This window comes from Nicotiana tomentosiformis, chromosome 7 (genome assembly GCF_000390325.3).
Source record: "Nicotiana tomentosiformis chromosome 7, ASM39032v3, whole genome shotgun sequence".
Classification (NCBI taxonomy): Eukaryota; Viridiplantae; Streptophyta; class Magnoliopsida; order Solanales; family Solanaceae; genus Nicotiana; species Nicotiana tomentosiformis.
This window is the reverse complement of record NC_090818.1, coordinates 101,356,659-101,384,220: the sequence shown is the minus strand read 5'-3', so window position 1 is coordinate 101,384,220 and position 27,562 is coordinate 101,356,659. Positions and strand designations below refer to the sequence as shown.

The following is a 27,562-nucleotide window of genomic DNA, read 5'->3' as shown; positions in this document are numbered from 1 at the left end:
ATGCCCCAAATATTCTTTTCCTTTGCCTAATATCGATCGCATGATCTATGCCACGGCCGGCCCACGAGATCCTCAGTTTTCTCGATGCCTATTCTGGGTACAACCAAATACAAATGAACCCCGATGATCGAAAAAGACCTCGTTCATCACCAAATACGGAACCTGCTGCTATAATGTAATGCCATTTGGGTTAAAAGATACTGGTGCCACATACCAACGCCTAGTTAACCGGATGTTCGAAGAACAAATAGGGAAATCTATGGAAGTTTACATTAATGATATGTTAATTAAGTCTCTGCGAGCAGAGGACCATTTGAAGCATTTGCAGGAGACCTTCAGTATCTTGAGAAAATATAATATGAAGCTGAACCCAGAAATAATGTGCGTTCGGGGTCGGGTCAGGTAAATTTCTCGTATTCAGGTGTCCAATCGAGGAATCGAGATCAACCCCGATAAGATTAAAGCTATCGAGGACATCACAACGGTTGACAACGTAAAAGCCGTGCAGAGGTTAACCGGGTGCATAGACGCCCTGGGGAGATTTATCTTGAGGTCCTATGATAAAAGCCATCGATTTTTCTTGTTACTAAAAAACAAAAATGACTTCACATGAACACCGGAGTGCCAGCATGACTTGGAAGAACTTAAACATTACTTATCGAATCCGCCACTGCTTCACACACCGAGGGCGGACGAACAACTGTACCTATATTTGGCAGTATCAGAGATAGCGGTAAGTGGAGTCCTAGTTCGGGAAGAACAAGGTATGCAATTTCCAATTTATTACGTTAGCCGAACCTTAGGTGAAGCCGAAACTAGGTATACCCACATAGAAAAGTTGGCGGTCGCTTTGATAAGCATCTCTAGGAAACTAAAACCGTACTTCCAATATCACCCCATATGTGTTGTAACAACTTATCCACTTCAAAATGTTTTGCATAAACCCGAGCTTTCGGGATGGTTGGCCAAATGGGCCGTAGAAATCAACGGGTATGATATTGAATATCGACCCCGAACAACCATTAAGTCTCAAATTTTGGCTGACTTTGTGGCTGACTTCACGCCGGCCCTAGTACCTGAGGTCGAAAGAGAACTGTTGATTAACTCAGGTGCGTCCTCGGGAATCTGGACCCTCTTCACGGGTGGTGCTTCGAACGCAAAAGGGTCCGGACTCGGCATCGTACTGAAACCACCCACGAGCAACATGGTTAGACAATCTATTAGAACTATAAAATTGACTAACAACGAGGTCAAATATGAGGCCATGATTGCAGGTCTCGAACTAGCCAAAAGCTTGGGAGCGAAGGTGATCAAAGCGAAATGCGACTCCCTCCTTGTGGTGAATCAGGTTAACGGAACCTTCGAAGTTAGAGAAGAACGAATGCAAATATACCTAGATAAGTTACAAGTAACTTTGCACCGATTTAAGGAGTGGACTTTGCAACATGTGCCTCGAGATCAGAATAGTGAGGCCAATGCCCTCGCAAACTTAGGGTCATCGGTCGAGGACAACGAACTCAATTCGGGGGCCGTTGTACAACTCATGAGGATAGTAGTCGATGAAGGCCATGCCGAGATAAACTCCACAAGCTTGACCTGGGATTGGAGAAATAAATACATAGAGTATTTGAAAATCGGAAGGCTTCCCTCATATCCAAAAGAATCAAGAGCCCTGCGCACGAAGGCAGCACGATTCACCTTGTCCGAAGACGAAACCTTGTTCAGAAGAATGCTCGATTGTCCACTAGCAATATGTCTGGGACCAAGAGACACCGAGTATATTCTGAGGGAAGTTCACGAGGGCACTTGCGGATATCACTCCGGTGACGAATCATTGGTTCAAAAGGTAATCAGAGCCGGCTATTACTGGATCGACATGGAAAGAGATGTTAAATAGTTTATTCAAAAATATGATAAATGCCAAAGGCATGCACCAATGATTCACCAACCCGAGGAACTGATCCATTCGGTCTTGTCACCATAGCCATTCATGAAGTGGGGAATGGATATCGTTAGCCCTCTTCCTTGGGCACTAGGTAAAGCTCAATTCATTTTATTTATGACTGATTATTTTTCTAAGTGGGTTGAGGCACAGGCCTTCGAGAAAGTTAGGGAGAAGGAAGTCATCGACTTCATTTGGGATCACATCATATGTCGATTTGGGATGCCATCCGAAATTGTGTGTGATAATGGAAAACAGTTCATCGGCAGCAAAGTAACCAAATTTCTCGAGGATCACAAGATCAAAAGAATCCTATCAACACGTTATCATCCCAGCGAGAACGGGTAAGCCGAATCAACCAACAAAAACATCATCCAAAATCTTAAGAAGAGGCTAACTAACGCCAAAGGAAAGTGGAAGAAAATTCTACCCGAAGTTCTTTGGGCATACCGCACAACCTCGAAGTCCACCACCGAGGCTACTCCATTCTCATTAGTTTATGGCTCCAAAGCTCTAATACCAGTCGAAGTCGGAGAGCCGAGTATCCAGTTCCAATATGCAATAAAGGAATCAAATGACGAGGCCATGAATACGAGCTTAGAACTATTGGATGAAAGGCGTGAAACCGACCTCGTTCGATTAGCCGCCCAAAAGCAACGGATTGAGAGATACTATAATCAAAGAACCAATCTTCGATATTTGAATGTCGGGAACTTAGTGCTAAGAAAAGTCACCCCCAACACCCGAAATCCCAATGAAGGGAAATTGAGTCCGAATTGGGAAGGACCGTACCAAATTCTCGAGGTCACCGGAAAAAGGTCCTACAAGCTTGGAACGATTAATGGGGAACAACTACCAAGCAATTGGAACATATCTCACCTAAAACGGTACTACTGCTAAGGTACGCCCCTTTTCCATTCCTTTTCTATTTCAGATTAATAGTTGCAGGTGGTCGACAAAAAACGACAATGGAATTTTCAGCGAACGACACAAAGTCTTTAGATCTGAAAGCACGTGTTGCACTCTTTTTCCCTCAGACCGATTTTTTTATCCCAAATGGATTTTTTCGGCGAGGTTTTTGAGGAGGCAACGATGAATCGTGCTAACTTAGAATCAAGCCCGATTACGAATCGGCACCGAAGATCAATCCAACAATATCCAAGGTTCCTTTGCTATCAACCTCGAATACTGGGGGCCTACCCTCAGATATGCATTATCTTCGAATATCAACTCTTGCGAGAAGACTACTTCATAAAGGGAGGGTCTCGATAGATAGGATTTATTGTAAGGGTCAAACGATCAAAACGAACCGTACCCACGTAGATTGCTCGAGCCTTGTTTTGATCGAGAATAAAGAGAAGTACTTTCCTTACAAACATCATATGTTTTTAATAACGAACCCAAAAGGCAATACTTAACTAGAATACGAACGATCGCTCCCTCGCTTGGGGATTGCCGTCCGACTCAAACAACCCAAGTCATCGGGCCTCGGGAGCAAAAGACCTAATAGGCAACTCCTCGATTTCTAAAGGTCACGGCCACCCCACTCGGGAACTATTATCTCGGTCAAGCCCAGATAAAATCCCAAAACAAGCCCAATAGATAGCCCCCGAACTAAAAGGCTACGACCAATTTAACACGGCTCGGAGACGTCCGAAATTCGTAACAAATACAGGCCTTCGAAAAAAGAAAAAATTCTTTCACAACCGATTCTAAAGGCTACCCTCGGCAAAGTCTCAACCTTAAGATATTTTCGGGAAAAACTTTGGTAACATCGAACCCTAATAACACCTTAACCTAGAAAGGCAATAAAGGCAAGGTTTGTTCGAACCCTCGAACACAACCTTATTTTTTCATGCTAAGGCATTTTAACCTTTGCGAATACAAATAATAAAGCAAAGGAAAAATATGTGAGCCTAAAGGGAAAGAAAAGCCTTATATTTATATAGTTTTTTACAAAGGCTAAATCAGTCTAAAACAGAAATTTACAACGGCCAAAAACGGCCTCAGAAAAAATGCAAAAGAAAAACAAAAAATATAAAGTCCTAAGTGGCTTGATCTTCATCGGAGGTTGCATCTCCATCCTCGTGATCGTTTCCGTCTTCGGATTCACTTGAGCTCTCGGAGTCTTCCTCAGGGAAGGACAGCCTTCGGGCCCTAGCTTCTTCTGCTTTGGCATTTTCGATTTCGGCCATAAGATCGAAGCCCTGGGAATTAACTTCATCGAGAGCTTCCTTTAGAGCTTGCTATTTTGCATGATCCACCATGCCCTTGGCCTTGGCCTAAACGACCTCGACCCTAAACTGGGCCACTTTAGCATCAGCTTTTGTGTTGGCCACGGCCACCTCAGATCTAGCCACGACCACCTCAGATCTGGCCACTTCGAGTTTGTTGGCCAAGCTTGCCTTATCAAAAACGGCCAAATACAACTGAGACTAAAGTTCCTTGATCTTCTCGACCTGCACCGAGGCCTTCTCTTTTGCAGTTTGGAGCTGGGTCTCGGCCGACTCCAATTGCACTTGGACGATTTCCTTTTTCGAAGCTAAGATGTCCATATTCTTTTTGAATTCTTCCGCCTTTGCCTGTATTACATCCACCTGCGCCTGGAGCCGTCCAATTTGTTCGAGCCTTTGCCGGACCTGCAAAATCGGATCGTTAGTAGTTATCTCCAATTTGTCTTCACTATTGTGAAGCACTCGTAATACCTGCTCGGCCATCTCGACATGCTCATCCCGAGCCATTACTAAATTGGCCTGAAGCTTCTCGCTGAGAAGCTTGTAGGAGTCACTTTTCTCAGTAAGGTCCTAAACCTCAACCTCGTGCTCCTCCCGAATTTGGAGGAAAGCTTCGTGATACAACATCGAAGCCTGCAAACAAGGAAGAAGATGTTAGAATTATCTACAACTCCGAGTTTAAAAGAAATAATGGAGAGACCCTCGATGTTACCCGATTCAGAGCATGTTGGGCCTCATTAAAAAGGCAAGCGGCTCCCATCATATTCATCACGGATTGGTCATCCTCGGTCACCAAGGATCTAAGGTAGCTAGCAATCCCCACGGGGGGAGAGAAAATTCAGACATCCTCCGGGATAGAAAGCACTATATTCCGTCTGCGGTCGGGATTAACACTTGGGGCCGGGAATCGGTCCACCAGTTTTGGGCTCGATGAAGAACTGGTAGAGCCCGATGACGGTACTTTCTTCGGTACCGGTAAACCATGAAGCCCGCTAACATCCTCTGAGGTAGCGGACTCAAACCCATCCAATACGCCATGGATATCAGTTGCCCCCTGAATACCTTCGTAAGAGAGACCTTCCAACATATTGGCCTCGCATATCATAGCATCCGAAATCTGAGGGGATCCGAAAATGTCGATCACTCCGAGCTCGTCCCTCGAGACATCTTCTGCTGCCCGGGAAGCCTCGCTCCCGGTTTCTCTCTCGACCATCTCATCTTGGGACGGGGTGGCCTCAACTCTTACTGGTTCAAGAACTTCGGCCAAAGCTCCCTCATCGACCTTCGCCAGTTCGGAGGACTTTTGAACCGAAGCACCAGCCCGCACACGGGCCACTATTGGAATTATCTTCCTCTTCTCCTTTTTCAGGCTCGTCCCTAAATCGGCGGATTAATTCCGAAGGCATAACACCAGTGTCCCCCTTAGGCTTGCGAGACTTCCTCGCCGGTTTTTTCTTTTTCGATCCCGGGGAACTCGGAGCCCCTTTTTTTCCTTCTCTTTGGCCTACTTCGGAGCATATGGAAGGGCTTCTTTGTCACCAGATGTGGGCCTCATTGCAACATCCTTCCTGAGGCCTACAAAGGAAAAAATGGGAGTAAACAAGAGAAGAAGCCCGAACGATAACCGTTCTAAGATAGAAACTTACCATGATTGCGGGCCTCCGACTGACCCTTTGATAACCCCATCCAGGCACGCTCGGAATATGGTCTCTCCGACACCAGGCCCTCGACCCATTGCTTGAGTTTCAGAATCGGGTCCGGCATCTGGGCCACAGTTGCAACACCAAAAACATAGATGAGGAAAGAAGATAAGAAGTAAAACAGCAAAATTGAACATTCAAGGTGAAATACTACTCACGATTCATGTTCCATATCTCAGGAAACGACATGTCTTCAGCAGGGATCAGGTCCGAAGTCCTTCTTCGGACAAATCGGCCCATCCAATCTCGGTCACGAGTCTCGTCTATGCTCGAGAATGGGGCTTTATTAGCCCGGTGAGCAAGCTTGATCAGTCCTCCCCGATAGAGTCGGGGACTGTAAAGGTGCATAAGGTGATCGAGGGTGAAAAGAAATCCCTCGGTGTTACTTGTGAAAAATTAGAGGAGTATCACTATTCTCCAAATGGAAGGATGGATCTGGCCAAGGGTCACATTGTATCTCTTGCAAAAGACGACGATGACAGGGTCTAAGGGACCCAACGTGAAGGGGGTACGTGTAAACACTTAGAAATCCCTCCACGTGAAAATTAATCAATTCCTCAAGCAATGGGATTATTACATGCTTTTTGTCCCAGTTGTATTTCTCTTTAACTTTGTCGAGGATTTTTTCGGTGATTGTGCATATATACCTCTAGACCGGCTCACAACGGCCCCGTACCGAAGAGGCCTTTTCGACCCTAAAATCAATGACGGTTGGGCACCCTACCGGAATGAATTCCTCAAGGTGGGGCTCCACCGCAGCCTCACCACCGGAGGATCGTGATGAAGAAGCATTTCCCTTTTGCGGCATGATTTTGGAAGTTTTTGCCATTGATGAACAAGGGAAAAGAGAATTAGGATGGTATGCGGTTTGATTAGAGTTCTAGAAATTTGGGTGTGAAAATTGTGAAGCAAAGGGATTTTCTGAAGAAGAAGCAAGCGTAGAAAGAGCTTTGAGTGTGCAAGTTTGAATTCTTATAGGTTGCTAGCGACGGTTCAGAACAAGTAATGACCGACCAGCGATTGACAGTCATTTAATGCCTTGGTAACTGGACCGACGGGACGTTTCGTTGTATACATCATAATCGGGCTCGTCACTGACGTCATTACCTATCTAATCGGAGTTCGAAAATTCATATCATTTCTCGCCATCTTCTTTTCGAGAAATGAGGAGACTATCTGTATACGGTCAAAATCGAGCTTGCCCTTCATATGACTAATCGAGATTGGAACATAATAGGACAAGGTTCGAACTGCAATATCGAACCGTGATGTGAAGTTTGAGTGTTGAGCTCGTAACCTAGAGACCGATCGAGATCGGAACCGTTCAAAATCGAGACCAAACAAGATAGAGATCGAGCGAAACCGGGGGAAGCTTATCGAGCCAAAAAATAGAAAGCCGGAATATCCGCAATTGAGCGAGAATCACGGAGAAAATCCCGGCATATATTAAGGAAAAGTCAATTAATTAACCTATCATGAGATTCCTTACTGTATTTAGATTTATATCAAGAGTAGAACTTCCCAACTATATAAAGGCGGTCTGATCATTTGTAGAGGGAGAGATTTTTTATGCATTATAAAGCAATATACTGCCTTTCTTCTGGTTTTTAATATTTAGTCATTTTGTTCTCGTGTCAGTTTATTCTCCAATTGGTTTGAGGGTGATCGAACTTGAGGGCCAAGGTTAATTGATTCATTTGGTTTGTATTTATTTCTTTTACAGTTAATTTCAATACTAATATATATATGTATTCTCAATTTGTACCAAGTTATATCACGTATCCTTAAAACCACGTATAAATTCAATTGTTATCTATTTTTCGGGTAAATAATTTTATTTCTTAGACTATATGATAATAAAATCTTGAAGAAGCTCTTTGAATTCCTGATGCAGAAATATGTTGTTATTTTCTGGTTTGTTTACTTGCTGCAGTGGGTTGGCTTGTCACTGATTCTCTTCTTTTCCAAGTAAATTATTCAAAAGCTACTCTTCTTATGCACAGGAAAACTTTGCTTGCATTGCTGATAAGTATCTACTTCGGCAGTATTAGGATGGATACACATTTAGCCAAATCTGTTGCATTTTAATTAATAGTGCTGGTTTTCATATTTATTCTTCCGAAGCTGCAGTCATGTTACAACATATAGTCTACAGACGTGTTGAGGGTACATGGCGGCATATGCATTTATCTGTTTCGTGTAATTTCCCATGTGGTATTTGTTGGTTCTTGATGAAAGAAATTAAGGGAAATAATAGGGGAAGATGACAAGAAAATAAAAGGAGTATACTCGAATAGATGTAAAAGGAACTGAAACTGAAAATTCTATATTATTTTACTGCATTTGGACTACAATTTATAAGAGAAATACTAACTTAAAAGACCTAAAAATCAGCACAAAATCTACTGAAAATAACAACCTCCTAGAGACTAGTTCAAAATTATTTCAAATTCAAACTAAATTACTGCAGTAAATAACTGTTAAGCTAAAACAGTAAAATAATTTTACTGAGAGCAACTTCTAAAGCATATTTCTAACACTCCTCCTTGCTTTTGAAGCTGCAAATTCTGAATTTGTATCTTGTAAACCTTTAACTGGAAGCGACTTTGGATGTAAATCTGTCAACTGATCTTTGGACTTGCAGTAAATCGAGTTCAATTTTCTAGTTTGCTGCATCTCATGATTGTCAATGAAATAAGTTGGCTTTTTTCGGCTTCATTTGCATCTTGCCTTGAGACTTGTCAACTTTCTTCTAGATTTGCATTTTCTCTTGAGGCTTGTCAACTTTCTTCCAGATTTTGTTTTTCTGAAATATTGACAACTTCTTCCTTGCCTCATTTTCACATATGTCCTCAGTTGGAGGATTATCTGCACTTTGTATATTCTTTTGGCTCCATTCTTCATCTTCTGTTAGATCAAATGAGAAGTTTTTACCTCTCATGTTAATCTTTAAAATCTCAAGTCCAGTTGCATCATAAATGAAATAATGTTTATCTTCAAAGAATACTTTAAATCTATTTTTCATTAGTTGTCCAACACTCAATAAATTTTGATCAATACCGGGAACATAAAGAACATCTGAAATTTTCTTAGTACCTGATTTTGTTGCAATTGCAACAGTTCCTTTTTTTTAGCAAGAATATAATCACCATTCCCAATTCTGACTTTCTTATTTTCCATAGACGTGAATTCTTTGAAAAGATTTCTGTCATATGTCATGTGGTTTGTACAACCACTATCAGTTATCCAAAAATCAGATTTCTTAGTTGAAAGAAGGGTTGCCACAAACAAGTGATCTTCTTCTTCATTGGCGATTTGGGCATCTGCTTCATGCTTTTGAGATTTGCCTTCGCAAATTACAGCTTCATGACCAAGTTGGTTGCAGATTTTGTACTTTGCATTTGGCCTCTTCCAACATTTGAATGGTGGATGACCTTTTTTGCCATAGTGCTGACAAGGTGGTTAATGTTTCTTTGCATTATTACCCTTGCTTTGAGTTTTGTATTTGGTTATCAAGGCTCCTACAACCATACCATTTTGCCTCATAAGCCTGCAATGTATTTAACAATTCTGCCAAGGTAATATTGGATAGATCCTTTGTATTTTTCAAGGTAGTTATGGATACTTTATATTTTTCAGGCACCATAACAAGAATTGTTTCAAGTAACCTTACCTTGTTAACAATGCCAAGCAATCGATCTGAGTATTCTTTGACAGTCTCAGATTCTTTAATTTTCTACAACTCGAATTCCCTTATTAAATTCAACAACTTCATGCCTCGTATTCTTTCATCTCCTGTATATTCTTACTTCAAATAATCCCAAATTTCTTATACTGATTTAAGAGCCATAACTCTCGTAAAAATTATTGCAGACACACCAGCAAACAAAGTTGCTTTCGCCTTTGATTTTCTGGTTTTCTTTTCCTTGTGACTCTTGATCTAGGCCACGGTGGGATTGTTATGCAGCGGAAGAACATCATAATCCTCTTCCACGGCCTCCCAAATATCTAAAGCCTCCAAGTAAGTCTCAATTCTCACTACTCACAGTTGGTAATTTTCACCATCAAAGACTGGAGGAGCCAATTGAGAAAAACTCGTTTCAGTCTCCATCTCACTCAACAAAAGATTTTACTTAGGTCCCTTAAGAAGATGGCTCTTGATACTAATTATTGGTTCTTGATGAAAAAAATTAAGGAAAATAACAAGGGAAGATGACAAGAAAATTAAAAGAGTATACTAGAATATATGTAAAAGGAACTGAAGCTGAAAATTCTATATTATTTTACTGCATTTGGACTACAATTTATAAGAGAAATACAAACTTAAAAGACCTAAATATCAGCACAAAATCTATTAAAAATAGCAAACTCCTAGAGACTAAATCAAAATTATTTCAAATTCAAAGTAAATTACTGCAGTAAATACCTCTTAAGCTGAAACAGTAAAATAATTTTACTTACTGCAGCTTCTAAAACATATTTCTAACAGTATTTGATACTTGTTGTATGCCTTGCACAGGGGGGATATATCTGCTTCTGCGGAGTAGGATCTTAGGAGAATTGAGACGGAGTCACAGAGGTCCAGATCTCAATATATTTTAGTTCCAAGGGTGTTAAACCTTAATTATGATGTTATAATTATAAAATGGATACTATGATAGAAGGAGAGTTTACAAAGTAGACTTGCATTTGTGACTTGTATAATATAGTGTATATAAAGGACGAGACTTCTTATCAGACCTTCAGACTTGAGATTTTGATAGTTGATTATTCTCATCTCAGTTGAGTTCTTAACAAGAGATGAATAGATGATCTGAGTAACTATGCATTTGACAGTATGTTTTACATCAAGTCTTCCCATCTTGGGAAAGCAGGGAATATTATCCTTTATATTTTAGTCTACAAAATTAAGCTTTGCAATATTTTAGCATACAACACATTCCCAGACAAGTTGGGATCGGCTATATGAGAAATCATTCTGAATTGGCTAATTTTAGGCTAATTATTAGCCTACCACAATCCTCCACCTTTATCGGAAATGTTTTAGCATAAGGAAATAATTGTGCTTAAATATCTTGCTACTGTTTATGGCTGGAAAAATAGTACAGATTACTTATTTCCCAGTATGTTGCCACCAGTAAAACAGGGCTCGACAACTACATGTGGCTTAATGGTACAAGTCTAAAGTTGGCATGAATGATTTTATGTACTTGACCAACTTACTGCAAAAAAGATAATACATATATAACGTATTACGGTATTGGCTTGACCCAATAGAAAGAAGCCTATGCTTTCCTCTTTCTAAAACTCAGTACCTTTTTTTTCAATCGCCTCTAGTTATACATGGATTCAAGATCTGTTAGGAGTTATATTTAGGCCACTTGACTATTATGTATGTAGCTGATTATTCGTATTGCCTAATCCCCTTTTATTCTTTTTGTAATTGGTTAGACCTCGATGTATGTGGACTTGTATATAAATGATTAGTGGTTCCACTTTGGGACCAAGTTGCCTATTTTACACAGAAACATCTCTTGTCTCTTTCTCGAGCCTTCTCTCTCTTCTTCTTCGTTGAGTCTGTGCTTATTTCATCAAATTCAACATGGTATCAGGGCGATCTATCATCGATCTGATGTAGATTTCGTGTTTTCATAGCTCAATTTTTTTATTTTTTTTTAAATTTTGGAAAAAATCGAAAACCCTAGGGTGTGAATTTGAGATTGTTTTCTCTAATTTTCTAATTTCGGTTGTTGTTTGTTCGTCGATTCTTCTGATTTTGAAGCTTTGGAGTTGCTTTCTTCAATTTCATCGGAGTAACTTTCAAATTTGGGCTATTGTTTTTTGTGATAGTGCTAATCGTTTGCGATGGTATCTTTTCCCAATCAGATAGTTTCTCGGTGATTTGCTTCATCTGGCGTTTCATTCTCTGATTCCTGGTATCTCAAGTTTATATTTGAGACGGTTTGGTAAGATTAATTTGTAATTTTTCCTCGATAGCTATTACTGATAATTTGTTTGTGTTGGTATTGCCCAATTTTGTGGAAGGATGAGTCACGGCAATGATTTTGAACATGAACGTGAACCTGGTTTACCTCCATCTCACCCATATTATCTTCATTCGTTTGATAATCCTCGTATTATACTAGTCGCTAAACAATTTAATGGTTCATATTTTTTGGGGCTTGGAGGAGAGGGATCATTATAGCTTTGTCTGTGAAGAAAAAGATAGGTTTCATAAATGGTACATATGCCAAAACTTCTCCAACCTCTTCGCTATACGAACCGTAAGAACAGTGTAATAACATGGTGATTAGCTAGATTCTGAATTCTTTAGATTCGGACATAGCACAAAGCATGATTTATTCCAAATCTGCCAAAAGTCTTTAGGATGAACTGAATCAACGATATGGTCAATCTAATGGTGTTAGGATGTATGAAGTACAAAAGGATTTCAGCTCAATTTCTCAAGGTTCCTCTGGTGTCAGTGGTTATTTTAATGAGGTAAAAAGGCTATGGGATGAGATGGAATCTGTCACGACCCCAATTTCCCTTCTGTAGGATGTCATGATGGCACCTAGTCTCTAAGACTAGATAAGCCTAACAATTTGCGGAATAAATAAAATAATAAAATGAACTCTAATCTCAACACTTGATATATAAATATAAAACGGCAAATCCATAATCACAGCTCTCAAAATCCGGTAGAAATAAGTCACAAGCTTCTAAGAATTTATTCTGAGTGTCTCAATACATCAGAGTCAAAAGAGAAATAAGGAAGACAACATAATAAGGATAGAGGGGGACTCTGAGATCTGCGGACGCTAGCAGATGTACCTTGAAGTCTTCGTGTACAGCTAGTTCACTGATGCCTGGTCCGATAGGAAGTACCTGGATCTGCACAAAAAGATGTGCAGAAGCGTAGTATGAGTACACCACAGTGGTACCCAGTAAGTGTCAAACCTAACATCGGTAGAGTAGTGACGAGGTCAAGTCAGGACCCTACTGGCTTAAGAGAAAAGTAAGGCAGAAGATATAATAATATTTTTGAAATGACTAAGGATTTAAACAATAAGAAGTTTCAAAAAATATCAGCACAATAAATAGAGATAAAAAACAGGGGCACTCTCGAGGTACCGCCTCGTAATCCCAAAAGTAAATCTACAGTACGGGGATCTCCCAAGGAACCACATCGTAATCCCAAAAGAAAATATACAGTATAGGAGAAGCTCCCGAGGAACCGCCTCGTAGTCCCAAAAGTAAATATACAGTACAGAAAAATCTCCCAAGGAATCGCCTCGTAGTCCCAAAAGTAAATATGCAGTACAGAAAAATCTCTCGAGTAAACGCCTCGTACTCCCAAAGTAAATATGAAGCAGATAGCCGAAGGAACAATGAATTTACAGCAAGAATCTTACAGTTAAAAATTTAATTCAAATCAAGGAGAATAGGTAGTTCAACTAAGCATGTTGCATAATTTGCAAGTAAGAGTTAAGGCACGTAGGCATGCGATACTAGGCTAAACATGATCACTACATATGCTAAGGCAACTCAATAAAGGAATTTAAAAGAAGACAACTCAACAAGAACTGAAATTTTCCACAATTAGCCCGAGTACGCACTCGTCACCTCGCGTACACGGCGCTCACATATCACAAATGGTTATAACAGTACCAAACCCTAAGGGGATTTCCCCCACACAAGGTTAGACAAGTCACTTACTTCAAATCTCGCTCAATCAATCGATAAGGATGTCTTTCCCTCAATTTTCCAACTCCAATCGACTCGAATCTAGCCAAAACAACTTCGTACTATAAATACAACTATATAAAATTAATTCGAACAATAAAATTACGATCTTTACGAAGAAATAATAAGTCAACGAACACGACCAAAAGTACAAAAATCCAAAAACTCATTCAACGACAAGTTCAACCATACCAATCATCAAAATAAACGTCCAATAAATAGTATTAGAAACCATTTAAGAAAGATAAAACTAGGGAAAACTAAAATAACAAAAAGCGAGAAAAGTGAATCAAGCCATTAGACAGAGCCATTCAAAGATTTCCAACTCTATCCATGTCAGATTTCTAGGTTCACACTTAAAATTGTTTTGTTTCTTCTTCTTTTATTTAATCCTACAACCCAATTGTGTGTTGACTTGCCTCTCCAGTTTCAAATTACTCCAGATCATTTTAATACCCCAAACAAAACAAGCTTAAGCTCACATTCTTATGGATACTATACTAAAATATGCAAACTAATAAAGAAACTCATTTTAACAAACATGCCAAGCATCCAACTTGATGACAACAACTCTTTAGGATACTGAGATACTAAATTCATTAATGCTAAGTTCCAGACTTTTAGATTTTAAAGAATAAAGAGAATTCAACTCCAATGGTAGTCTAAAACCAACTTCACATCAACTTTAATAGACTAGAAAAGTAAAATAGTGATAAATTAACTTTGCGGCAAATATGATGAATTCATTTTTACTTGAAGATTGTAAAAGGCCGATTGAGAACTTTTAACTCATATAATCCATGTTCAAATCATAAATAAATAAAAAAATAAGTAAACACATGGACGATATCTTTTTTTTAGTAGCTTTTTAATAATAAAGAATCATATGAATATCCTCTCCCTATTTGACTAAAAACAAAATCAAATGCAAATTCAACACAAAATAAGTTCACTCGATCCTAATATAAATTCATAAATAAGAGTATATGAGATGCCGAATACAGTGAACAAAACACTAAGAAAACTAAACAAATCTCAACAATTATTGTAACCTTAATCCATCTTTTAATGGCTTTTCTGAGACTAGATTCACTTCAAATATGATTAAATGAAGAAGAGAAAAAGGAATGGAACCTGCTAAGCCAAGACTATCTTTAACACCAATAGAATAATCACCAAATAAAAGATATTGCCTCCAAAATCCAAACGAAAGAGAAACGACAACAAAGATGAACACGAACCGCAATCGGAACTCCCGAACGGCAGCTAGAAAACTTCCGACTCCAACCTCGAACAAAACTTATAACATATTCGACTCAATCAAATTCCATATTTTGGAAATAAATATCGGAATCAAAGGAAGAAGCAGAAGCGTATTTTGTCATATTTTTATTTTTTGATTTTTTCTGAAATCTAAATGAAACTCGAAAATCTAAAAATGGAGACTAAAAGAAGAACCCGCTTTTCTCTCAACGCTAGATTCTGTCCCAATTTGTTTTTTCTTCTCTCTGAAAAATCTGAAAAGAGATAATAATAATATATAGGTCTCAAGAAGATTCAGTGTTTTTTTCCCCAAGCCTTCCAATCCGAAAATTTCTTATTATTTTATTCCAATCTTAATTTTTCTAACTTTCACTAGTTAATGTTGAAATGACCTACAGACTTTCAAATCAATATCCAGGCATGCTCCTAAGACTAAAATTATCATACGGAGCTATTGGAACCATGAAAAATATATTCCAGAGTCGTCTACACAAAAATCACACTACGACCAACTCTTTCAACTTAAACTTTTAACTTAGAGATTATGTGTCTCATTTCACTCCGAACCAAAACCAAACACCCCGACAAGTTACACAACCAAAATATAGCACAGAGGAAGCAACAAATGGTGGATTGAGGCTAGCACTCTCAAAACAACCGACCGGGTCGTTACATCCTCCCCCTCTTAAACAAATGTTCGTCCTCGAACGAGTATAGAGACATACCTGAAGTGGTAAAAATATGAGGATAACAGCTATGCATATCATGCTCGGTCTCCCAAGTTGCCTCCACGATCGGATGACCCCTCCACTGTACTTTTACTGAAACAATGCTCTTCGATCTCAACTTTCTAACCTGTCTGTCCAGAATGGCCACTGGTTCCTCAACGTAAGATAGATCCTTGTCCAACTGGACTAAGCCGAAGTCTAACACATGAGATGGATCGTCGTGATACTTCCCGAGCATGGAAACATAGAACACTGGATGAACTATAGTGAGGCTAGACGGTAGTGAAAGTCTGTAAGCCACCTCTCCAAACCACTCAAGAATTTCAAAAGGCCCTGATATACCTAGGGCATAACTTGCCCTGCTTTCCGAACCTCATAACACCCTTCATGGGCGAAACCCGGAGCAAGACCCACTCACCAACCATGAATGCAACATCACGAACCTTCCGATCCGCATAATTCTTCTGTCTAGATCGGGCTGTACGAAGTCGATCCTGAATCAATTTAACCTTTTCCAAAGCATCCTGAACCAAGTCTGTACCCAATAGCCTAGCCTCACCCGGCTCAAACCAACCCACTGGATACCGGCATTACCTCCCATATAAGGCCTCATACTGAGCCATCTGAATGCTCGACTGGTAGCTATTATTGTAGGCAAACTCTGCAAGTGGCAAGAAATGATCCCAAGCACCACCAAAATCCATCACACACGCACAAAGCATATCCTCTTATATTTGAATAGTACGCTCGGACTGTCCGTCCGTCTGAGGGTGAAAATGTTGTACTCAACTCTACCCGAGTACCTAACTCACGCTGTACGGCTCTCCGGAACCGTGATGTAAACTGTGTACCCCGGTCAGAGATGATAGATACCGGTATGCCATGAAGCTTGACAATCTCGCGAATGTAAACCTGAGCTAGTTGCTCCGAAGAGTAAGTAGTAACCACATGAATGAAATGAGCTGAATTGGTCAATCTATCCACAATCACCCAAACTGCATCGAACTTCCTTTGAGTCCGTGGGAGCCCAACAACAAAATCCATAGTGATCCGCTCCCATTTCCATTCTGGAATCTCTAACTTCTGAAGCAATCCACCCGGTCGCTGATGCTCATACTTCACCTGCTGACAATTTAGGCACCAAGCGACATACTTCACTATGTCTTTCTTCATCCGCCTCCACCAATAGTGTTGTCTCAAGTCCTGATACATCTTCGCGACACCTGGATGAATGGAGTACCGTAAACTGTGAGCCTCCTGGAGAATCAACTCACGTAATCCATCTACATTGGGCACACATAGCCTCCCCTGCATCCGTAATACACCGTCATCCCCAATAGTGACTTTCTTTGGCATTACCAAGTTGAACTGTGTCCTTAAGGACAAGCAGATGGGGGTCATCATACCGATGCTCCCTGATACGATCATAGAGAGAAGACTAAGAAACCACACAAGCCAAAACTTGTCTCGGCTCGGAATCATCCAATCTAACGAACTGGTTGGCCAAGGCCTGAACATCCAAGGCTAAAGGCCTTTCTGCTATTGGTAGATATGCTAAACTGCCCAAACTCTCCTATTTGCGACTCAGGGTATCGGCCACCACATTGGCCTTCTTGGGATGATAAAGAATGGTGATTTCATAATCCTTAAGCAACTCCAACCATCTCCGCTGTTGCAAATTAAGATCCTTCTGTTTAAATAGATGTTGTAGACTCCGGTGATCGGTATAGACGTCACAATGGACACCGTACAAATAATGCCGCCAAATCTTTAAGGCATGAACAATAGCTGCTAACTCAAGGTAGTAGACCAGATAATTCTTCTCATGTACCTTTAACTGTCTGGACGCATAGGCAATCACCCTACCATCTTGCAACAACACTGCGCCGAGACCAATACGCGACACATCACAATACATAGTATAAGACCCTTAACTTGTAGGCAATACTAATACTGGGGTTGTAGTCAAAGTTGTCTTGAGTTTTTGAAAGCTCTCCTCACACTCATCAGTCCACGTGAACGGAGCACCCTTCTGGGTCAATCTAGTCATAGGTGCGGCAATAGAAGAGAAACCCTCTACAAATCGATGATAATACCGCGCCAAGCCAAGAAAACTCCGGATCTCCGTAGCTGAGGATGGTCTGGACCAACTCTGCACTGCCTTAATCTTCTTCAAATCTACCTTGATCCCCTCGCACGAAACTATATGACCCAAAAATTCCACTAAATCAAGCTAGAATTCACACTTTGAAAATTTTGCATATAACTTCTTTTCTCTCAAAGTCTGAAGCACAGTCCTCAGGTGTTGTTCATGATCCTCCCAACTCTGGGAGTACACCAGAATGTCTTCAATAAATACAATGACGAATGAGTCAAGATAGGGATAAAATACAATGTTCATCAAATGCATAAATGTTCCTGGGGCGTTGGTCAACCCAAAAGACATCACAAGGAACTCGTAATGACCATACCGAGTACTGAAAGTAGTCTTCGGGATATCTGGCTCCTGAATCTTCAGCTGGTGATAGGCTGAACGCAAGTCTATTTTTGAGAACACCCTGGCACCCTGAAGCTGATCAAATAGGTCATTAATACGTGGCAATGGGTACCTGTTCTTTACTATAACCTTGTTCAACTGGCGGTAATCCATACACATCCGCATAAAACCATCCTTCTTCTTCACAAATAAGACAGGAGCACCCCAAGGCGACAAACTGGGTCGAATGAACCCTTTATCAAGTAATTTCTCCTTTAACTCGTTCAGCTCTGTTGGGGCTATATAATAAGGTGGAATAGAAATGGGATGAGTGCCCGGTAACAAAATCAATGCCAAAGTCAATATCTCTGTCAGGCGGCATGCCCGGAAGATTGCTGGAAATACGTCTGCAAAATCTCTCACTACCGGTACTGACTTGACAGTAGGAGTATCAACACTAACATCTCTTACATAGGCCAGATACGCATCACACCCCTTCTCAACCATTCGTTGAGACTTAAGAAATGAAATAACCCTGCTAGGAACATAATCTAAGGTACCTCTCCACTATAGCCATGGTAGACCTGACATAGCCAACGTCACCGTCTTGGCGTGACAATCAAGGATAGCGTGATAGGGCGACAACTAGCCTATGCCCAAAATAATATCGAAATCCACCATATTGAGCAATAATAAATCAGTTCTGGTCTCAAAACCACTTATAACACGACTGATACACACAGTCAACAATAATAGATTCACCCACGGGTGTAGATACATAAACAGAAGAACTCAAAGAATCACGGGGTACGCCCAAATACGAGGCAAAATAAGATGACACATAAGAATAAGTGGAGCCTGGATCAAATAAGACTGATGCATCTCTATGACAGACCGGAACAATACCTGTGATAACAGAATCAGATGCAACTACCTCCGTCCTAGCAGGAAGGGCATAATATCTAGCCTGGCCTCCCCCTCTAGGGCGACCTCTACCTGTCCGACCTCCACCCATAGCTGATTGTGCTGGTGGAGTGGCAACTGGTGTAGTAATCATGGGTTGAGAAGCCTGATGGCACTGTGGAATAGTTGGGGCCTGAGAGTTCTGTGGAGGCGCACCCCTCCTAAGTATGGGGCAATCCTTCACCATATGACGAGTGTCGCACACTTAAAATAAGCTCTCGGAGGACGTGGCTGCTGCGATGGCCTCGGGTCTGATCAACTGGACTGGCCACTGGAATCACCCCGTATAGGAGGCACACTAGACATTGGTGGTGCATAATAAGGATCCTGGGCCTAGGAGTGGCCGGAGTTCCGCTGGCGGCTGGAAGTGCTGAATGAACAGTGCGACTCCCATAACCCCTACCCTAACGAGCTGTAGCTGGGCACGAGAACTGTTATACGTGCGAGAATCTCGAGGTCCCTTAACTTCTCTTTCTTCTCTCTCCTGGATCTGTATACCCTCCAATCTCCTAGCAATTGACACCACCTGCTAGTATGCAATATCCATCTCCAGCTCTCGGGCCAAAATGAATTTGATACTAGGGTGGAGCCCCTCAATAAATTGACGAACCCACTCTCGAACAGTAGCAACCAAGGCTGGTGTATGCCTATCCAAATCACTGAATCGGATCGCATACTCTGACACGGTCATAGAGCCCTGGCACAACTGCTCAAACTCTACGTGTCATGCATCTCTAAGACTCCAAGGAACATATTCCCTCAAGAACATATCGGAAAACTGAGTCTAAGTGAGTGAAGCTGCCTCAGCTAGACTATCCAACACGTATGCCCGCCACCACTGGTAGGCCGCTCCTCTAAGCTGGAATGCCGTGAAAGAAACCCCACTAGAATCCACAATACCCATAGTTCGGAGGATGCAGTGACATTCTTCAAGAAAACCCTGAGCATCCTCTGAAGCCAAAACGCTGAAAGTGGGAGGGTGGTACTTCTTGTACCTCTCGAGCCTGAGTTGTTCCCCCTCAGAAACTGCTTCCCTAACCTCGAGCTGAACTGGGATAACTGGCTGCACTGGTATAACCTCTGAGGCATGGTCATCCTGGCCCCGTGGCTTTGGGGTACGGGCGGTGGGAGTCTGTGCTCCTCCCCCGGCCTGAGATGTGGCAGGAGCAAGTGAAATCAACCCTGCCTGAGCTAGAGTGCCAAACATGCTCAAAAACCGGGCAAGAGTCTCCTGAAGTGCAGGGGTAGTAACAGGCGTCTCAGGTGCCTACTCTCCAACTGGAGCTACTGGTGGCTCCTCTACAGCAACTCGTGCAGGTGCTCTGGCTGCACCACGTGGTCTTCCTCGGCCTCTGGCTCGGCCTCTGCCCCGGTCCCGGCCTTTTGTGGCTCCAACAGGGGGCGCGAGTGTCTGATCATCGGATCCAGTTGTGCGTGTCCTCACCATCTATGAGAGAATAGAAAGATAATAGTTTAGAATTTCGAAGTCAACAAATGCGCACGATAAGGAATCAAAGAAGTGAACATTTTCCTAATAGTTCCATAGCCTCCCGAAGATAAGTACAGACATCTCCGTACCGATCCGCGAGACTCTACTAAACCTGTTATGTGACTCATAACACCTATGAACCTAGAGCTCTGATACCAACTTGTAACGACCCCAATTTCCCCTCCGTAGGATGTCATGATGGCACCTAGTCTCTAAGACTAGGTAAGCCTAATAATTTGCGGAATATATAAAAAAATAAACTGAACTCCAATCTCAACACTTGATATATAAATATAAAACGGCAAATCCACAATCATAACTCCCAAAACCCGGTAGAAATAAGTCACAAGCTTCTAAGAATTTATTCTGAGTATCTTAATACATCAGAGTCTAAAGAGAAATCAGGAAGACAACATAATAAGGATAAAGGGAGACTCCGAGGTCTGCGGATGCTGGCATATGTACCTTGAAGTCTTCGTGTATAGCTAGTTCAATGATACCTGGTCTGATAGGAAGTACCTGGATCTACATAAAAAGATGTGCAGAAGCATAGTATGAGTACACCACAGCAGTACCTAGTAAGTGTCAAGCCTAACCTCGGTAGAATTGTGACGAGGTCAAGTCAAGCCCTACTGGCTTAAGAGAAAAGTAAGGCAGAAGATATAATAATATTTTTGAAATGAATGAAAATTTAAACAATAAGAAGTTTCAGAAAATATCAGCACAGTAAATAGAGGTAAACAATAGGGGCACTCCCGAGGTACCGCCTCGTAGTCCCAAAAGTAAATCTACAGTATGGTAGATCTCCCGAGGAACCACCTCGTAGTCCCAAAAGTAAATATGCAGTACAAGGGAATCTCCCGAGGAATCGCATCATAGTCCCAAAAGTAAATATGCAATATAGTGGAATCTCCCGAGGAATCGCCTCATAGTCCCAAAAGTAAATATGCAGTACAAGGGAATCTCCCGAGTAAACGCCTCGTAGTCCCAAAGTAGATATGCAGCAGATAACCGAAGGAACAATGAATTTACAGCAAGAATCTTACAGTTAAAAATTTAATTCAAATCAAGGGAAACAAGTAGTTCAACTAAGCATGTTGCACAATTTGCAAGTAAGAGTTAAAGCACGTAGGCATGTGATACTAGGCTAAACATGATTACGACATATGCTAAGGTAACTTAGTAAAGGAATTTAAAAGAAGACAACTCAGCAAGAATCGAAATTTTTCATAATTAGCCCGTGTACGCACTCGTCACCTCGCGTACACGGCGCTCACATATAACAAATGGTTACAAGAGTACCAAAACCTAAGGGAATTTCCCCCCACATAAGGTTAAACAAGTTACTTACCTCAAATCTCGCTCAATCAATAGATAAGGATGTCTTTCCCTCGATTTTCCAACTTCAGTCGGCTCGAATCTAGCCAAAACAACTTCGTACTATAAATACAAGTATATAAAATTAATTCAAAAAATAAAATTATGATCTTTACGAAGAAATAATAAGTCAACCCGAGCCTGCATCTCGGAACCTAACCAAAAGTACAAAAACCCGAAAACTCATTCAACGACGAGTCCAACCATACCGATCAGCAAAATAAACGTCCAATAAATAGACATCGAAACCATTTAAGAAAGATAGAACTTGGGAAAACTAAAATAACAAAAAGCGAGAAAAGTGAATCAAGCCATCAGACAGAGCCATTTAAAGATTTCCAACTCTATCCATGTCAGATTCCTACAAATTTAAAATTGTTTTTTTTTATTAATCCTACAATCTAATTGTGTGTTGACTTGCCCCTCCAGTTTCAAATTACTCCAGATCATTTTAATACCCCAAACGAACCAAGCTCAAGCTCACATTCTTATGAATACTATACTAAAATATGCAATTTAATAAAGAAACTCATTTTAACAAACATGCCAAGCATCCAACTTGATGACAACAACTCTTTAGGATACTGTGATACTAAATTCATTAATGCTAAGTTCTTGCCTTTAAGATTTAAAAGAATAAAGAGAATTCAACTCCAATGGTAGTATAAAACCAACTTCACGTCAACTTTAATAGACTAGAAAAGTAAAATATTGATAAATTAACTTTGCTGTAAATATGATGAATTCATTTTACTTGAAGATTGTAAAAGGCTGATTGAGAATTTTTAACTCATATAATCCATGTTCAAACCATAATAAATAAAAAAAATAAGTAAACACATGGAGAATATCTTTTGTTTTAGTAGCTTTTTAATAATAAAGAATCATATGAATATCCACTCCCTATTTGACTAAAAACTAAATCAAATGTAAATTCAACACAAAATAAGTTCACTCGATCCTAATATAAATCTATAGATAAGAGTATATGAGATGCCGAAAACAGTGAACAAAACACTAAGGAAACTAAACAAATCTCAACAATTATTGTAACCTTAATCCATCTTTTAATTGCTCTTCTGAGACTAGATTAACTCCAAATATGATTAAATGAATAAGAGAAAAGGGAATTGAACCTGCTAAGCCAAGAATATCTTTAACACCAATAGAATAATCACCAAATAAAAGATATTTCCTCCAGAATCCAAACGAAAGAGAAACGGCAACAAAAATGAACACGAACCGCAATCGGAACTCATGAACGGCAGCTAGAAAACTTCCGACTCTGACCTCGAACAAAACTCAAAACATATTCGACTCAATCAAATTCAATATTTTGGAAATAAATATCGGAATCAAAGGAAGAAGCAGAAGCGTATTTTGTCATATTTTTATTTTTTGATTTTTTCTGAAATCTAAATGAAACTTGAAAATCTAAAAATGGAGACTAAAAGAAGAACCCGCTTTTCTCTAAACGCTAGCTTCTGTCCCAATTTTGTTTTCTTCTGTCCGAAAAATCTGATAATAATAATATATAGGTCTCAATAAGCTTCAGTGCTTCTTTCCCCAAGCCTTCCAATCCGAAAATTTCTTATTATTTTATTCTAACCTTAATTTTTCAAACTTTCACAGATTAATGCCGAAATAATCTACCAACCTCCAAATCAATATCCGGCCACGCTCCTAAAATTAAAATTATCATACGGAGCTATTAAAATCATAAAAACTATATTTCGGAGACGTCTACACAAAAATCACACTACGATCAACTCTTTCAACTTAAACATTTAACTTAGAGACTATGTGTCCCATTTTATTCCAAATCCAAAACCAAACACCCCGGCAAGTTACATAACCAAAATATAGCACAGAGGAAGCAACAAATAGGAGATCGGGGCTAGCACTCTCAAAACGACCAGCTGGGTCATAACAGAATCTCTCGACACTGACTCTTATTGTGCGTGTGAGTGTAACTGTGGCTCAAAAGATAAGAAAATCAAAATTAATGCAGTCTTGATGGGGCTAAATGAAGCTTATAGTAATGCTAGAGGAAACATTCTTATGATGGAGCCTCTGCCCGACATCATTAAAACCTATTCGTTGATTATTTAGGATGAGAAGCAACGAGGTATACATAATGTTCCTACATTCCAATCTGACTCCGTCTCTTTTTCTGCTAGGACAAGTTACAATCCAATAGCACCACAATCTGCCAATCCTAATCAGAGATACAATTTCAGCAATCGCACTAATCAGTATTTCAGCAATCCTACTAATCAGAATTTTGACTTCAGTAATCGGACAGGCAATGTTGATCCTATAAAGCAATTTTACAAGTATTGTAAGAAAAATGGGCATTTAATAGAAAAGTGTTATAAGCTTCATGATTTTCCCCAAAATTTCAAGTTTGGCAATAAGAATATGAGGATTGTTGCTAATGTGTACTCTTCTGCTGAGCCAAAATCTGATTGTGCTTCTGATAGTGCTCTTCCTCCAAACACAATTACTAGGGCTCTTTCTCCAAACACAATTACTATAGAACAATACCAGCAGATCATGAATATTCTTCAAAATGTCTAGGTTGATGATCCACAAAATCAGTATGTCTCTGCTACAGCTAATTTTGTAGGTATACCTGCCTATTATTCTCTCTCAATTTACCATAGTTATACTTGTCTAAATAGTGTGCTGAATTCTTATACGTGGGCTTTAGATTCTGGGGCATCAGATCATATGACCTCTAATAAATCATTACTCACCAATTTGACTAACCCATCTATCACGTATCTTGTCACTTTACCTAATGGCTAGAAAGTAAAAGTCACATCTACTGGCACTGTTAAGATCAATCCACATGTTACTTTGTCCAAAGTTCTATATGTGTCTACTTTCAAGTATAATCTGATTTTCGTTCACAAATATTTAGTTGACACTTCTTTTCTAGCGTTTTTCACACAATATGCATGTTACTTATAGGGCCCTTCACCGAAGAAGCCATTGGAGCTTGGTAAGGTGCCTGAAGGGCTCTACTTGATCAATCCTAGATCTTCCCCAATTGCAGAACCACACTCTGGCTCAAATTCTATTTCTTTTACTATTTCTATTCCTATCTCTGTTCATGTGAATACATTAAGTGTAAATAAGTCCCATGTTTTGTGGCACAATAGATTGGGACATCTCCCGCTATCAAAATTGCAGAAAATAGAATGTTTGAATGTTCCTTCTTGTGATAAACAACCTTTTTCTTTGTGAAATTTGTCCTCTTGCTAGACAACAACGACTTCCTTTTTCTTATAGTGAGTCTTATGCTTCTCATGTATTTGATCTTATTCATGTGGACGTTTGGGGACCATATCATACTGCAACACAAAGAACTTATAGATATTTCTTAACAATTGTAAATGATTGTAGTAGACATATTTGGACACATCTGCTTAATCACAAAAGTATTGCCCTATCTGTTTTAATATCTTTTATTTCCATGGTTGAAACGCAATTTGACATCAAAATCAAAACACTAAGGACATAAAATGCTATGGAACTTGGAAACAGTCATGAAGCCACAACATATTTCTTGTCCAAGGGTGTCATACATCAAACCTCTTGTCCCTATACACCTCAACAAAATGGTATTGTTGAAAAATAATACAAACACTTGTTGGAAACATCAAGAGCTCTATTATATCAGTCCAAACTTTCACTTCAATTCTGGGGAGATTGTATTTTGACAGCCACTTACTTGATAAATAGATTTTCCAGTTCAGTGCTGTCTGGGAAAACACCATTTGAAATCCTTTTTGGCCAGAAACCTTCTTACAATCATATGAGAAGTTTTGGTTGTTTGTGTTATGCAAGTGGTTCCCAAACCCCAAAGGAATAAATTGTAGTTCTTGCATTTTTTTAGGCTACCCTCTCAGAAAGAAAACCTACAAATTGATGCAACTCTCAGATAAAAAGATCCCTTTTCAAGGGATGTTGTATTTCATGAAGACATTTTTCCTTATTCTGCTTCTTCTACTCCCCAATCCTTCTTTCCTCCTCCACCTCCTTACAATGATTCCAATCCCTCACTTCATGTCTCTACTTCCTCGTTACCTCTTACTTCTATTTCTCGGTCCTTTAACCTTTCTCCTTTCTCTGTTTTTCATGCATCTCCTCCTTCAGCTGCCTCACCTACTCCTTGTTCTTCTCTGTCGCCTCCTGCAACATCTAGATATCCTTCTAGAGTTCATCACCCTCCTTCCTATTTGGAAGATTATTTTTGTGGTTCTACCCCTTCTTTTCCTCCCACTTCAACATATATCCCAGCATATCCCAGATCGGTATGTTTCAGCACCTTAAGTCCATGTAATCAGAATTTAATTAATACCTTAGACACTGTACATGAGCCCTCAACTTATTCACAAGCAACTTTACAGCCAGCCTAGCAAAAGGCAATATTGCAAGAATTTGAGACTCTTGAGGTTAATGAAACCTGGGATAAGGTTCCTTACCCGCTGGCAAGAGGCCAATTGGTAGTAAATGTGTGTATAAGATAAAAAGTAAGGCCGATGATAGTATTGAAAGATTTAAAGTTTGATCAGTTATACGAGGTGACACATAACAACAATGCATGGACTATAAAGAAACTTTCTCCCAGTTATTAAGATGACAACCATTAGAACCATTATAGATGTGGCAGTCAAGAAAGGTTGGCATATGTTTCAGTTGGATATTAATAATGCTTTTTTGCATGAAAACCTAGATGATGAGGTGTACATGAAAATACCTCAAGGTATGATAGTGACTGGGAATAACATGGTTTGCAAGTTAAAGAAGTCTTTATATGGTCTAAAATAGGCCTCGCGACAGTGGTACTCTAAACTAAGTGATTCTATTATTTATTTGGGCTACATAATCTCTAAAAATGACTACTCTTTTATTTATTAAGTCTAGTGCTGGTTTTCTTACCGTTGTTACTGTTTATGTTGACGACTTTCTTTTAACTGGAAATGATGATAAGGAATTGACCTCTCTTAAACTATTTCTGGATACTCAATTTAAGATCAAAGATCTAGGGCACTTGCATTATTTTTTGGGTTTGGAAATTCTGGCTGAACCTGGTGGTGTCATAGTCTGCCAGAGAAAGTTTGCTCTAGAACTTTTATCTGAATTTGGCTTCCTAGAGTGCAAATTAGTTGCCAGTCCATTGGATACCAATCTTAAGCTTACACTTGAGTCTGGGAGCGTTTATCTGATCCTACTCTTTACAGAAAGCTAATTGGGAAATTAAATTTTCTCACGAACACCAGACCTGATTTAGCTTTCTCTGTGCAATATCTTAGTCAATTCATGCATGCTCCCACTTGGCATCATCTTTCTACTGCTTATCATGTCCTTCAGTATGTAAAAGGCACATTGGGGCAAAGACATTTTCTGAATGTTGATTCTGATTTCTCTCTTCGTGCCTACTGTGACTCGGAGTAGGCAACTTGTCCTAGTTCTAGAAGATCTGTTAGTGGCTATTTGGTGTTGCTGGGTGGTTCTCTTCTTAATTGGAAATAAAAAAAACAACACATCGTTGCTTTATCTTCTGCTGAGGTTGAATACAGGTCCATGAGACGGGTGGTAGCTGAACTTGCATGGCTCACCAGGTTACTAAAAA

At 40.0% G+C, this 27,562-nt stretch overlaps 1 long non-coding RNA gene across 3 annotated transcripts; it reads right to left on the bottom strand.

The window, feature by feature from the left end:
* Positions 1-12,506: 12,506 nt before the first annotated feature.
* On the bottom strand, positions 12,507-23,467 carry LOC108946706 (uncharacterized). Of its 3 annotated transcripts, XR_011409888.1 has the most exons (5): positions 23,055-23,467; positions 21,893-21,961; positions 14,757-21,066; positions 13,596-13,664; positions 12,507-12,770 (listed from the first exon to the last, which is right to left on the bottom strand). It is a non-coding gene; the product is annotated as an uncharacterized lncRNA (long non-coding RNA). The 3 variants fall into 3 exon arrangements; XR_011409887.1 differs by having other exon boundaries at positions 13,596-21,066; XR_001971040.3 differs by lacking the exon at positions 13,596-13,664.
* Between the last annotated feature and the right edge of the window lie 4,095 nt (positions 23,468-27,562).